Here is an 11,473-nt window from a genome sequence, read left to right as displayed (position 1 = left end):
ATCATGTCACTGCTACCCAATCCAATAAACACCATTGACTTACTATTACCTACAGAATCTAAAAGAAAATGTTCTGTTTTGTAGTCAGTCTTTCTACCCTCCCCACACCTTCCCCCAGTCCCTTCCAAACTTTGCAGTCTTCTTATACTTTATTCCCTGACACATACTCTTTAATTGAGTATCACTGGCCTCCTGGCTATTTCAGGAACAGGACACTCCATCTCTCAGCTCCTGGCATTTTCTTTTTTTTTCATTTTTCAAATGCTTTATTAACTTCTGATTAACATCATTCATCTCTGCCAGATTTTAAGTTACAAATTTTCTCCCCTTTTTTCCCCTACCCACTGCCCCAAAATAGCAGTCCCACAGGACTCCAATCCTCCTCCAATGTGCTCTCTCCCATATTTTCTCCCATACCCCTTTCAGCTTTTCCAGTAGGGCATGGTGAATCTCTATGCCCCAGTGCCTGTATATCTTATTTCCCAATTACATGTAAAATAGTATTAATAATAGTGTATATATATATATATATGTATTAAACATTTGATTTTAAAACTTTGAATTCCAGATTCATTCACTTCCTCCCTTGTCACCCACAATTACTGGGAAGATAAACAGTTCATTATAGGTTGTACATGTGTAGCTATTGCAAAATAATAAAAAAGTAGATATATTGTAAAAGACTAAATATATTTCTCTCCCTCCTATCCCACCTCCCACTTGTTCTATTCTCTATTTTGATCCCATCCCTTTTCAAAAGTGGGTGCTTCCAATGTCCCTCCCCCCAAGCCTGCCCTCCCTTCTATCATCCCCCCTCTCATCCCCTGCCCCCCTACTGTCCCGTAGTAGTGAGATACACTATTTAGTATGTATTTCATTCCCTCCCCAAGCCAAATTCAATGAGAGTAAGATTGACCCATTCCTTTTTGCCTTCCTATTCTTCTCCTCCATTGTAACCATTTTCCCTTGCCTCTTCTATAGGAGATAGTTTACCCCATTCTGTCTCTCCCAATCTCCTCTCATTATATTCCTCTCTCACCTCTTAATTTCACCTTTTGAGTATCATCTCTTCCTATTAAATTGGTCCTGTGCCCTCTATGTATACCTGTAAACATATATACACACATTCACATATGTATTCATATGCCCATATACCCTCACATATAGACATATATATATTCCCTTCAACTATTTTCATACTGAGAAAAGTTTCATCAGTTACAATTACTGTTTCTCCATGTAGGAATGTAAATAGTTCAGCTTTGATAAATTCCTTATAATTCCTTTTCCCTGTTTACCTTCTCATGATTCTTTTGCTTCTTGTGTGAAATTTTCTATTCAACTCTGGTTTTTTCATCAAGAATGCTTGAAAGTCCTCTATTCCACTGAATGACCATATTTTCCCCTGAAACATGATACTCAGTTTTGCTGGGTAGGTGATTCTTGGCTTTAATCCCAGATCCTTTGACCTCCAGAATATCATATTCCAAGCCCTTCCATCCCTCAGTGTAGAAGCTGCCAGTTGCTGGGTTATCCTGATTGTATTTCCACAATATTCAAATTTTTTCTTCCTGGCTGCTTGTAATATTCTCTCCTTGATCTGGGAATTCCAGAACCTGGCTATAATATTCCTAGGAGTTTTCTTTTTAGGATCTTTTTCAGGAGGTGATGGGTGGATTCTTTCAACCTCTATTTTGCCCTCTGGTTCTAAAACATCAGGGCAGTTTTCCTTGAGAACTTCCCTGGAGGATGATTTCTAGGTTCTTACATTGATCATGGCTTTCAGGTAGTCCAATAATTTTTAAATGATCTGTCCTGGATCTATTTTCCAGGTCAGTAGTTTTTCCCATGAGATATTTCTCATTGCCTTCTATTCTTTCATTTGTTTGGATCTGTTTAAGAATATCTTGATTTCTCATAAAGTCATTAGCTTCCATTTGCTCCAATCTAATTCTGAATGAATGATTCTCCTCAGTGAGCTTTTGAGATTCCTTTTCCATCTGGCAAATTTGGCTTTTTAAGGCATTCTTCTCCTCATTGCCTTTTTGAGCCTCTTTTGCCATTTGAGTTACTCTATTTCTTAAGCTGTGATTTTCCTCGGTCAGGCTGTTGACTCTCATTTCGTAATTTTCTTGCATTGTTCTCATTTCTCTTCCCAATTTTTCCTCCACTTCTCTTGTCTGCTTCTGAAGGTTCTCTATGGCCTGTAACCAGCTCATATTTTCCTTTGAAGCTTTTGTTGCGGGAGTTCTGACTTCACTATCTTCCTCCTGTTCCATGCTTTGCTCCTTTTTGTCCCCAAAATAGGAATCAAATGTTGAAATCTTCTGTTTGCTTTGTTTCCTTTGCCTGGTCATGTCGCCCCTCAGTCACTTGTCCCCTAGGCTTTTTGCCACAGTAGGACTCTGACACCAGACAGGGGAACTTTCATCCCAAAAGCTGAGCTTTCTCACCTGCCAGAGGTATTAGTTGGGTGCCCTCTTGGAAGCCTCCACACACTCTGGCAAGCTGGTCACACACCCCAGGACCTCCAACCTAGACCACAATCCAGATCCAAGAAGCTTAAAGCAAGAGCGATGACCCCTCAGGCTGGTCACTTGGTCCCCCTACACTCTTCAGGCCAGAAGCTGAAGCTGCCATGTGGCACTGGCTGGCTGTGCCAGACATCTCAGTGGCTTCTCACTCTAGGGGCAAAAGCTGAGGCACTCCCACTTACTGGGTCCTGAAGTCCAGATTGCACTGACCTCTCACTTTGTCCTTCGCATCTATGTGTTGATAATTCTGGATCACCACAGCTGCTGGTGATCTGGGGTCTCTCTGGTCTTCAGCTGGTGAGGCCCACCCTGGGGCTAAAACCTCTGGCTCCTGGGGGCCTGGGCTAGGCTCCTAGAGCTCTGCGCTGGCCTGTTCCTGCCAGCCTGCTGGGCTGTCCTCAGTGGGAGGTTAGCTTCTCTGTGTCATTTTGTGGGTTCTGAGGCTCCAAAGTTTGTTCAGAGTCCCCTTTTTACATTGATTGGGGAAGATGGAAGCTGGAGCCACTTGGAGGTCGTGCTTCTACTCTGCCATCTTGACTCCGCCCTGCCCCTGACATTTTCTGCAGGCATTCCTCTCATTAGTGAAGCCCTCTTCCTCTTCCCCTCTGACTTCTGTACTCCTTGGCTCCCTTTAAGTTCCAACTAAAATTCCCCTTTCTACAAGAAGTGTCCTCCAACTTGTAATTCTAGTGCTTCTGTCTGCTATATACATCCTACTTATCCTTTATATAGTTTTCTTTGTATATATTTGTTTGAATGTTGTCTACCCTGTTCGATTGTAAGCTCCTTGAGGACAGGGACTGTATTTTGTCTCTTTTTTTTATCCCCAGTGTCTAGCCCAATGCCTGACATATAGTAGGCACCTAATCAGTGTTTAGTGATTGATTGATTGATTAGATTTGATTACTAGTCCTTAAATCACAGATAGTATTTTAGAGAGAGAAAAAAATGTATCTTAGAGGTCATCTGCTACAGTGGCATCAAACTCAAATAGAAAGAGATCCTTCTTGGCTGCATATTGACTTAGAAAACCTCAAATTAGCATGATTTTTTAATATTATGGTTTATCCATTTTATTACACATTTCCTAATTGCATTTTGATCTGGTAGTTTTATACTTCTGATAGTTCAAGACTATGATTTTATACTTGAAGAAATTAAGGGACAGTGACGATGTGATTTGATCAATGTCACTATAGGTAATAAATGACAGAGTTGCCATGGGAACCCACACAGCTTTCTGACTATGAATCTAGCATTTGTTCCACTATATGACAATTTGAGGTCAGGGATCTCTCCACTACATAGCATAGCACTTTACCTTTCATCTCCATGATTCCTGCCCATTGAATTCGAATCACACTTTGTTTGCACTGGTAAAACTTTCTAAGTAATGAGCTTACCTCTTGCTTTATGAAGATCAGGAAGGTGATTCCCAATCTTCATTAAATACAAAATGTTAGAAGTGTTCCCTGTCTAATGGATCCCATTAATATTCTCTTGTCCCTTTTACAAAAAATTCTAATTGAAAGTGGCAATTTAGAGTGTATGGAATGACTTGCAGTGAAGTTTCTCCATTCTGAATATCATATATACATTCTTATTACTTCCTTGTATTTTGTAACTAAAGTCAGTATTATTTCCCCATATATGTAAGTCATTGTGTATATCAAGGTAATGTAAGAGTATTAATACAATTGATTGGATTAACTATTGAGACCAAATTAGAGGTGTTTTTAGTTGGGGGAAAGGAATGGTAGTGTGAGAGGTAGCAAAGGGTTAAGTGTCTATAGAACTGCAAGAATTGCTGAACAAAACTACTGATAAAAAGTACCAGACAGTAGCCTTGGGAAGAGTTGAGGCAGTAGCCTTGGGAAGAATTTAAGTCCCCAGTTCCCAGAGAACTCCTAGATAATACTACAATGAAATAATGTAGAATGGAAGGAGCTGGCAGCAGCAGATGGATTTGACCAATCAGGAAACAGACAGTGGCCTTGGGGCTCTCAGGCCCAGATAAGGGTGTATCTAGGTTAGACTGAAGGGGGTTCAGTATTCTGAGGTTGTCACTGTGCTTGCATAATGGAACTCATGCATTATATATGTTATTTAACAAATTAGAGCCTCATTAGTAATAATTAGGTTAATGTTTGGGAGGGGCGGGTAACCCTTGCTTATTTAACCCAGTTTCTGCTTCTGTACCTCTGCCTCCTCTCCTAGGCATTATTCCAGAGACTGGACTGCCTGCTTCTCACAAGACTAATAAAACTTTCTACCTTCACTTTGAGAGGTCTCTGAGTAGGCAATTTAGGTTAGGGTCTCTGATACAAGAGCCTAGAGGGGGATGTTTAAACCAAACAATCCCAAATTCTAGGCAGTATCCCTGTTAAAATTCACAGAAGACATCCACCATTTTTAAGGGTTAATCAAAAGTTTAGGTTGTCTTCTAAAATCAACCATGAGCTATGCTTTGGGGTCAAGAAAAATGGAAGGTATGTCTAAGAGCCTAGAAGGTACTTTGGGAGAGACAAAGTATTCACTGCGTATTTATTTCGCTGTTGCTCTCTTTACAAGGGAAGGAAGCATCCCAACACAAAGTACATTTGCTGTCAAGATCTGAGAATTGTCACTATTGGTCTGCTTCCTTATTCAGTGGGTAGAACTATTGACAACTCTAAAAGATCTGGAGGGGGGAGGGGGCCTAGCCAAGTTGCCATTCACCATCAGACTCCTTGCTGCATCATTTCCAAAAAGACTCTCTTGGGTGGACATATGCCCAATACTACCCTCTTGACTCAGTCATTCAAAGTGAATGTGTGGGAGTGAGAAGGGGTATGTCAAAAGGACAAAAAACATTAAATATGGCAACTTCAGCAGATTCTGGGGCATTGTAATCACAGGTTTCCACTTTCTTCAAAGTACCTTTTTGAAAATTTTGAATGGAGCAAATTAAGCCACCTAGACTGGTAGGTGGAAAGAGTGAAGATATTGGTGCATCCATCAGTGCCTGAGGCGTTGTGGGGTGTGGGGGTGGTAAGGGAGTTAATAGGAACCCTTGATTGAAGGGGGAGTATGAGGGGGGTGGTTATATCTACCTGCCTGCTTCAGGGGGTGGAGTTGGAAAAGATGGGGGTGTCAGTAGGGAATTTGCACTAGATCCTGCTGAACTGAGTTGCTGCTCTGGGTCGATTGGTTTCACCGCTTTCAAATGCAGAGCATTTTGATTTCTTCAGGGCTAAAACCTTTCTTTTTCTCTTCTCTTCCCCGGAGCCATAGTGTAACTTAGCCCTTGTCAATCTCCAATATTGGTGAATCAGTTTCTGCTCTTCAGTAGGCTTTTTCTCTCTGCATTCTTTGGAGATTTTCAATGCCTCTTTCAACTTTGTGAGGATCTCAAACTGTGGCTTCTCTGAATTTGTTAATAAAACATCACTGAATAGTGGCATCTGTAAGAGGCAAGAGACCATAATCATACCATTCTTACAGGCTGCCTGAGACAACAAGGATTTTAGCAACTCCCCCTGGAGCTTCAGAGGGTGCTGGAGTGAATCCGTGCACTGGTACTGAGTCAGGGTGCTGATTGCAAGTCATTTCATTGAGTAAGTATCTGAAGCAGTGGGCAGTCACACTTTTTAATATGTTAATTTTCCTAAATTGTGAAAAATAGGATCGATAGAAGGGAATCCCAACAAGAAATTCTTGAGATCCAGCAATTGACACTACAGCATCACATTGGAAGAATGAAGATGTCTATATGGAAACTCCTTTTCACGGAGAAACTTTAATCACTAATATTTGTCATTCACATTTTTTTTATTTGCTGGAGTTCAAGACCCTCTAACTTCTTAGAATTGAGATATTTCTTCAGGAATGGACGGGGCCTTTTGGTTTTGCCTTGTAGATGAGGTCCTTTAGTGTTTCTTTTTCATTAAATGGTCTCAGTCATTTTTCACTGTCTGACTGTTCATGATACAATTTAGATTTTCTTGGCAAAGATCCTGGAATGGTTTTCCCACCTGGTTTTACAGATGAGGAAACTGTGGCAAACAGTGTTAAGTAATTTGCCCACTGAATTTCCTAATGACCAAAGTGGAGGATTCACTGGCTCTAGCAAAGGTGACTGGGTAAAGGGTGAAAACAAGAAAGAAGGCATTCCATTATCCATTGAAAATGCTTGTCTGACAGGCACTTGTCAGGAACAAGGTCAGACCAGCTTACTCTGAACTGATTTTCTTCATGGTTTCTTCATTGTAGACTCCTTCCCAAGCTAATTTGAACCCGCAAGACCTGAGGAAAGCCTAAAACATGGGTTGGTCAATTAGGAGAGACATTTTGGCCCACTCTGAGCTTAGCCTACCATAATGCTTTGTGTGCTCTGGCATAACAGACATGCTTTGCTCTCTGTGTGAACCCCAAATGCCCCTTCCTGTGTCAGCAACTGCAAGACCAGATGAAGCTGACCAGGAGCATTCTTCTGTTCATGACTACCAAGCACAAGGCACCTTGAACCGAATACTATCTTGAATAATGGGACTGTTCTTATCTTAGCATTTCATGGACATATGCTATGTTATGTTATATCATGTCACATTAATGATAGAAGAAACACAGATATCCTGGATCTATAATTTCAATTGACACTTTGTAACTTCTACTCTCTTACTGTATTTACAACCTATCCAATTAAGACAATTCCTTTTTAACACATATGAAGACTATAATTTTAGTTGACATAGACATCCTGAGCCAGGAAGGGAGGGAGGGGTGAGAGGGAATTGATCTGAAGATATAAGGTCTCTTTTGTCTGTCCATCCTCGAGTTCATTGCCTACAATGAATTTCCATGCATGTTCCACAAGCTTTGAGAGAAATAAACACTCACATGCAGCCTAATTTTGTCCTTCTTCCTAAGAATGAACTTAGTAATGGTTGACATCATTAAGAAGTACCTCTACTGTATCCTAGACCTTCCATTCATTCCATCACCCTCCACTTTGGTTTCCATTGAAAGTACACCTAAACCTGCTGCAATTTCAGTATAATTTGCAGAATTTCTTAACCAGTTCACAATTAGACAATATATATATTTGTGCGGCTAACACTGAGATATTCTGAAGTTCTTTCTGTTATGAACTCATGATCCATATTGTCAAACAATTTTGGGGAAGGAAGAGGTAGACTTAGACCTGGAATCAACAAACTGCTGTTGAGAAAGTTAGTCACTTATCTTCCCACAATCTGCCATCTGTTAGGGAAATTCCTCTTTGCATAAGAATGATGTATTCTGTGTGAGTTTAGACTCCAGCTCCATTCTTAGCTGGTGGTATGATCAGCAGTACTTTGTCTTTGGAGGCTTCTCCATGAAGGCCTTTGTGGACCTTCTCCTCTGCAGGCCAACAGCTGCCAATCTCCACCTACCCTGACTCAGTAGGATTAAATTCAAATACCACCTTTGAAACATTAGCTGAAGCCCTAAACAAGTCACTAAACCCTATGTATCTCAGAAAACTTCCTTAGATTTAACTAAGTTGAAGATAGGTTTTGATCTACATTGATGGAGAGAATTCCCACAGCAAGATACCTTGTATCTTATGCTTTCACAATCAAATAACTTCCAGTATAGATTCCCCCTGGATTTACTTGGCCCAATCTGGTTGCTTTTGTCATCATTGCTCTCTTCGGAGCCATTCCTCTCTCTGTCAGAAGCATTCTAGGAATTGTTATTTTAGGGCCCAATTTGGAGAGTTACATTATCCTTGAAGGAGAAAATTTTTCAAACTTTTTTTTCCTGAAAGTTTTCCATTTCTTCTTTTTATAATCCTCTTTCCATCCTCATCATTGAATATTCTTCAGATGACTTTGCTAAGTCAGAAATCTTGCCAAGCTTTCTTTAAATTTATTTTACCCTCCTCTGCTTCTCTCAGTTTTATAAAATGATAATGCTCATAACTGTCCATCATCCTTCTTCAAAAGATTTTACAGATAAGTTTACAATCTAACCTAGAGTTGACTTCAGCAGTCTTCTCTTGTGTTGGGCAAGTAATTAAAATGCTTGTTCATTAAGGTGTTTTTGGTCTTTTTTTGGTCCAAATGTTATGGCAAATAATTTTGACTGTTTAAACTTCTGAATGAAATTGTTATAGTTGGCATTGATACCGTTTCTTGAATCTTAAGTGTTCATTTCTCATTTTTTTGTTTGTTTTTGTTTTTCATTTTTTTCTTTTTTGCTTTTTGGAGGGCAATTGGGGTTAAGTAACTTGCCTAAGGTCACACAGCTAGTTTTTTTGGGTGTGTGTGTTAAGTGTCTGAGGCAGGATCCGAACTCAGGTCCTTCTGACTCCAGGGCCAGCGCTCTACTCACCGTACCACCTAGCTGCCCCCATTTATCATTTTTTTTTTTTAAATTTCAGTAATTTGTTTAAACACTTCAGGGTTAAAACATTTTAATTTTAAATCATATATTTTTATAATTATTTTTATTCTTGGAGGTTTTTGGGGGGAGGAGGTCTTACAAATTTTTAATCTTAGTTGACTGCACAGTTCATTCTTTTCCTTTCTGTTAAAATGTAGTAAATATCTTTCTTTGTGGTATAAATTGATAGCCACCAAGTCCAATGCCCAATGCTTTCTAATTTTTTAAGAAAATTTTCATGATCTAGAAGCATGAGGTTTTTGTATAATCAGCAATTCTTTGACCTTTCATTTCTTTTTCTTAAACCATATTTCTAATATATTTCCATCTATTTTCATTTTTTCCTGCCTTTGCACTGAATTCACCATGTTTCACAGTTTATGATGGAAATTAATCATATATCTAGGTAAGAACAATTCAAATATGTGTAATGGACAAGACATAACACAAATCTACAGAATTCCAGGATTACTCTGAGAATTGTTTTACTTTCGGAGAGAGAGAGAGAGAGAGAGAGAGAGAGAGAGAGAGAGAGAGAGAGAGAGAGAGAATCTCCTTATTACAGAGTACCATTATTTCTTAGACACATTTAACATGTTATTTTAGCACTTTTACTACTAAAAGAAATATCTCCTGAAAACAACACCCTTGCATTGCTTCATAAGATCCTATACTGTAGATTGTGAGATTTATAGTTATTTCTATCTAAATTCAAAATTCCTTCCTATAAAAATCTAAATCTTCATCTCATAGAATTGCATTAATAGAATATTTACTTTTACTTCTTTTTCTGAGTCATCCATACACAAACTGCTAAAACATATTATAATTTTATGGTAAGAATGACCTTTTTGGGGGCAGCTAGGTAGCACAGCGAGTAAGAGCACCGGCCCCAGAGTCGGGATGACCTGGGATTGGGATCGAATCCGGGCTCAGACACTTAGCACCTACCCAGAAACACCTGGCCATGTAACCTTGAGCAAGTTACTTAAACCCAATTGCTTTTTTTAAAAAATGACCTTTTTTTCCCTAAGTTTATGTAGTGTAGGCAAACAGAATATCCTAAAGCTGCTTATTTAAAAGCCTGATTTAAGATGTAGGTGATCGTCCCCTCCGTAGGCAACATATGTCATATAGATCAGGCAGATTTTTATTCAACTCCTGTGAGCCTACAGGAACAGGTGGTATAAAAGTAAAATCTGAATGGGACTTTTTTAGACATAAACTCTTAATTGAGGACATGAAGTAAAATCCTGAAATATGCCAGTCAATGAATGGCATTATTGATAGACTTGTTAATGTCAGAGTTACTAATTGTGCCTTTCTTAGTAAAACAGTGATTAACCTGGTGCCCACTCTCTGAAGACCAGGTATGTTAACTTTCCCATAGGGTTCTCTGGTACATTTAAAGGGAATTGTGGGTGTTCAGTCTCTTTGCCACTGGCTTAATCCTCTACCAATGGTATTCTCCCAAGTTTCAATGTCCCCTGAACCCTCCTTCCATTTAACCACTTAACAATAAGATTAACTTTTACAAAGAAATGCTTATTTCAAAAGTATGCCCAGAATATGAACATTCTCCACTCAACACCAAAAAGGCATAATCATCCCTACATCCCTTCAGTCTCTGGGGAAGGGAAAGGAATTAGGTTCACAGTTTAACTCAGTTCCTAAACATCATAGTCCTATCAACTTCTAAATTCAAAGACCTCTTTGGCTTACATTCCAACACCATGAATTCCCTAGTGAGTTGGCAGTAACATTGACCTGGAAATCTTTATTCCACAAGGTCAGCACAGGTAGGGACCCTACTATCCATGCCTAGAATTGAAAAGGATAAACAAAAACAGAAGAAAACTCCAAGCCTGATTCTTGGAATTAGAGGAATGTAAGGGTTATGGGATTTAAAGATCTTCCATGCCCCATTGGACGTGCTGATGTAGCAGGAAGGGGCGGAGCAAGAGAAAGCGAAAGCCAGAAAAAGCTAAAGCCGAGCTAGCGGTCCTTCGGTGGCTGGCGGTGGTTGCGACGGCGGCGGCAGCAGCAGAGGCAGCGGCAGCGTGAAGCCCTTTTTGAGTTAGGACTGCTAAGGACTCCTGCTGAGGACTGCCAGGGGCCGGAGCTGCTGGGAACGTGCTTCCCAGACGCTGGGTGGTTGCTGTGAGTGGGGAGAGGAGGACCTTTGCCTGAGGTAGCCTGATCTGTTTTAAAGGCTTGAAAATGTGGGTGCTTTCTACTTAATCTACCTGTGCCAATGTCATAACTACTCTGATGGCTTTCACTTTCTGGTTTTGGGACTCAGTCTTTTGGTATCTTAATAAATTTTCTAGCTTATTCCCCCATATGGCAAGCATGACGTATTTTGTAATGGATAATTATATCAGCATATTTGTAATCTCCATAGCCATTGTGAATATGGCATTGCTGATACAAGGAACTAAAGGGATAGGGTAGTATTAGCCCTTCCCCAACCTAACTCATTTCACGGCACCCATGTTATGGGTAACATGGCCTTTACCCCACTAGACTAC

General features: G+C 39.9%; 1 pseudogene; it reads right to left on the bottom strand.

Moving 5' to 3' along the window:
* Window positions 1–5,334: 5,334 nt before the first annotated feature.
* LOC138155144 (PX domain-containing protein kinase-like protein pseudogene) lies at window positions 5,335–7,892 on the bottom strand (annotated as a pseudogene).
* Window positions 7,893–11,473: the final 3,581 nt, after the last annotated feature.

This window comes from Petaurus breviceps, unplaced genomic scaffold (genome assembly GCF_028583685.1).
Source record: "Petaurus breviceps papuanus isolate PSGF00001 unplaced genomic scaffold, PetGlider_PUasm1.0 91133, whole genome shotgun sequence".
Taxonomy (NCBI): domain Eukaryota; kingdom Metazoa; phylum Chordata; class Mammalia; order Diprotodontia; family Petauridae; genus Petaurus; species Petaurus breviceps.
Note: the sequence above shows the minus strand (reverse complement) of the source record. Positions and strands in the feature narration are given on the sequence as shown.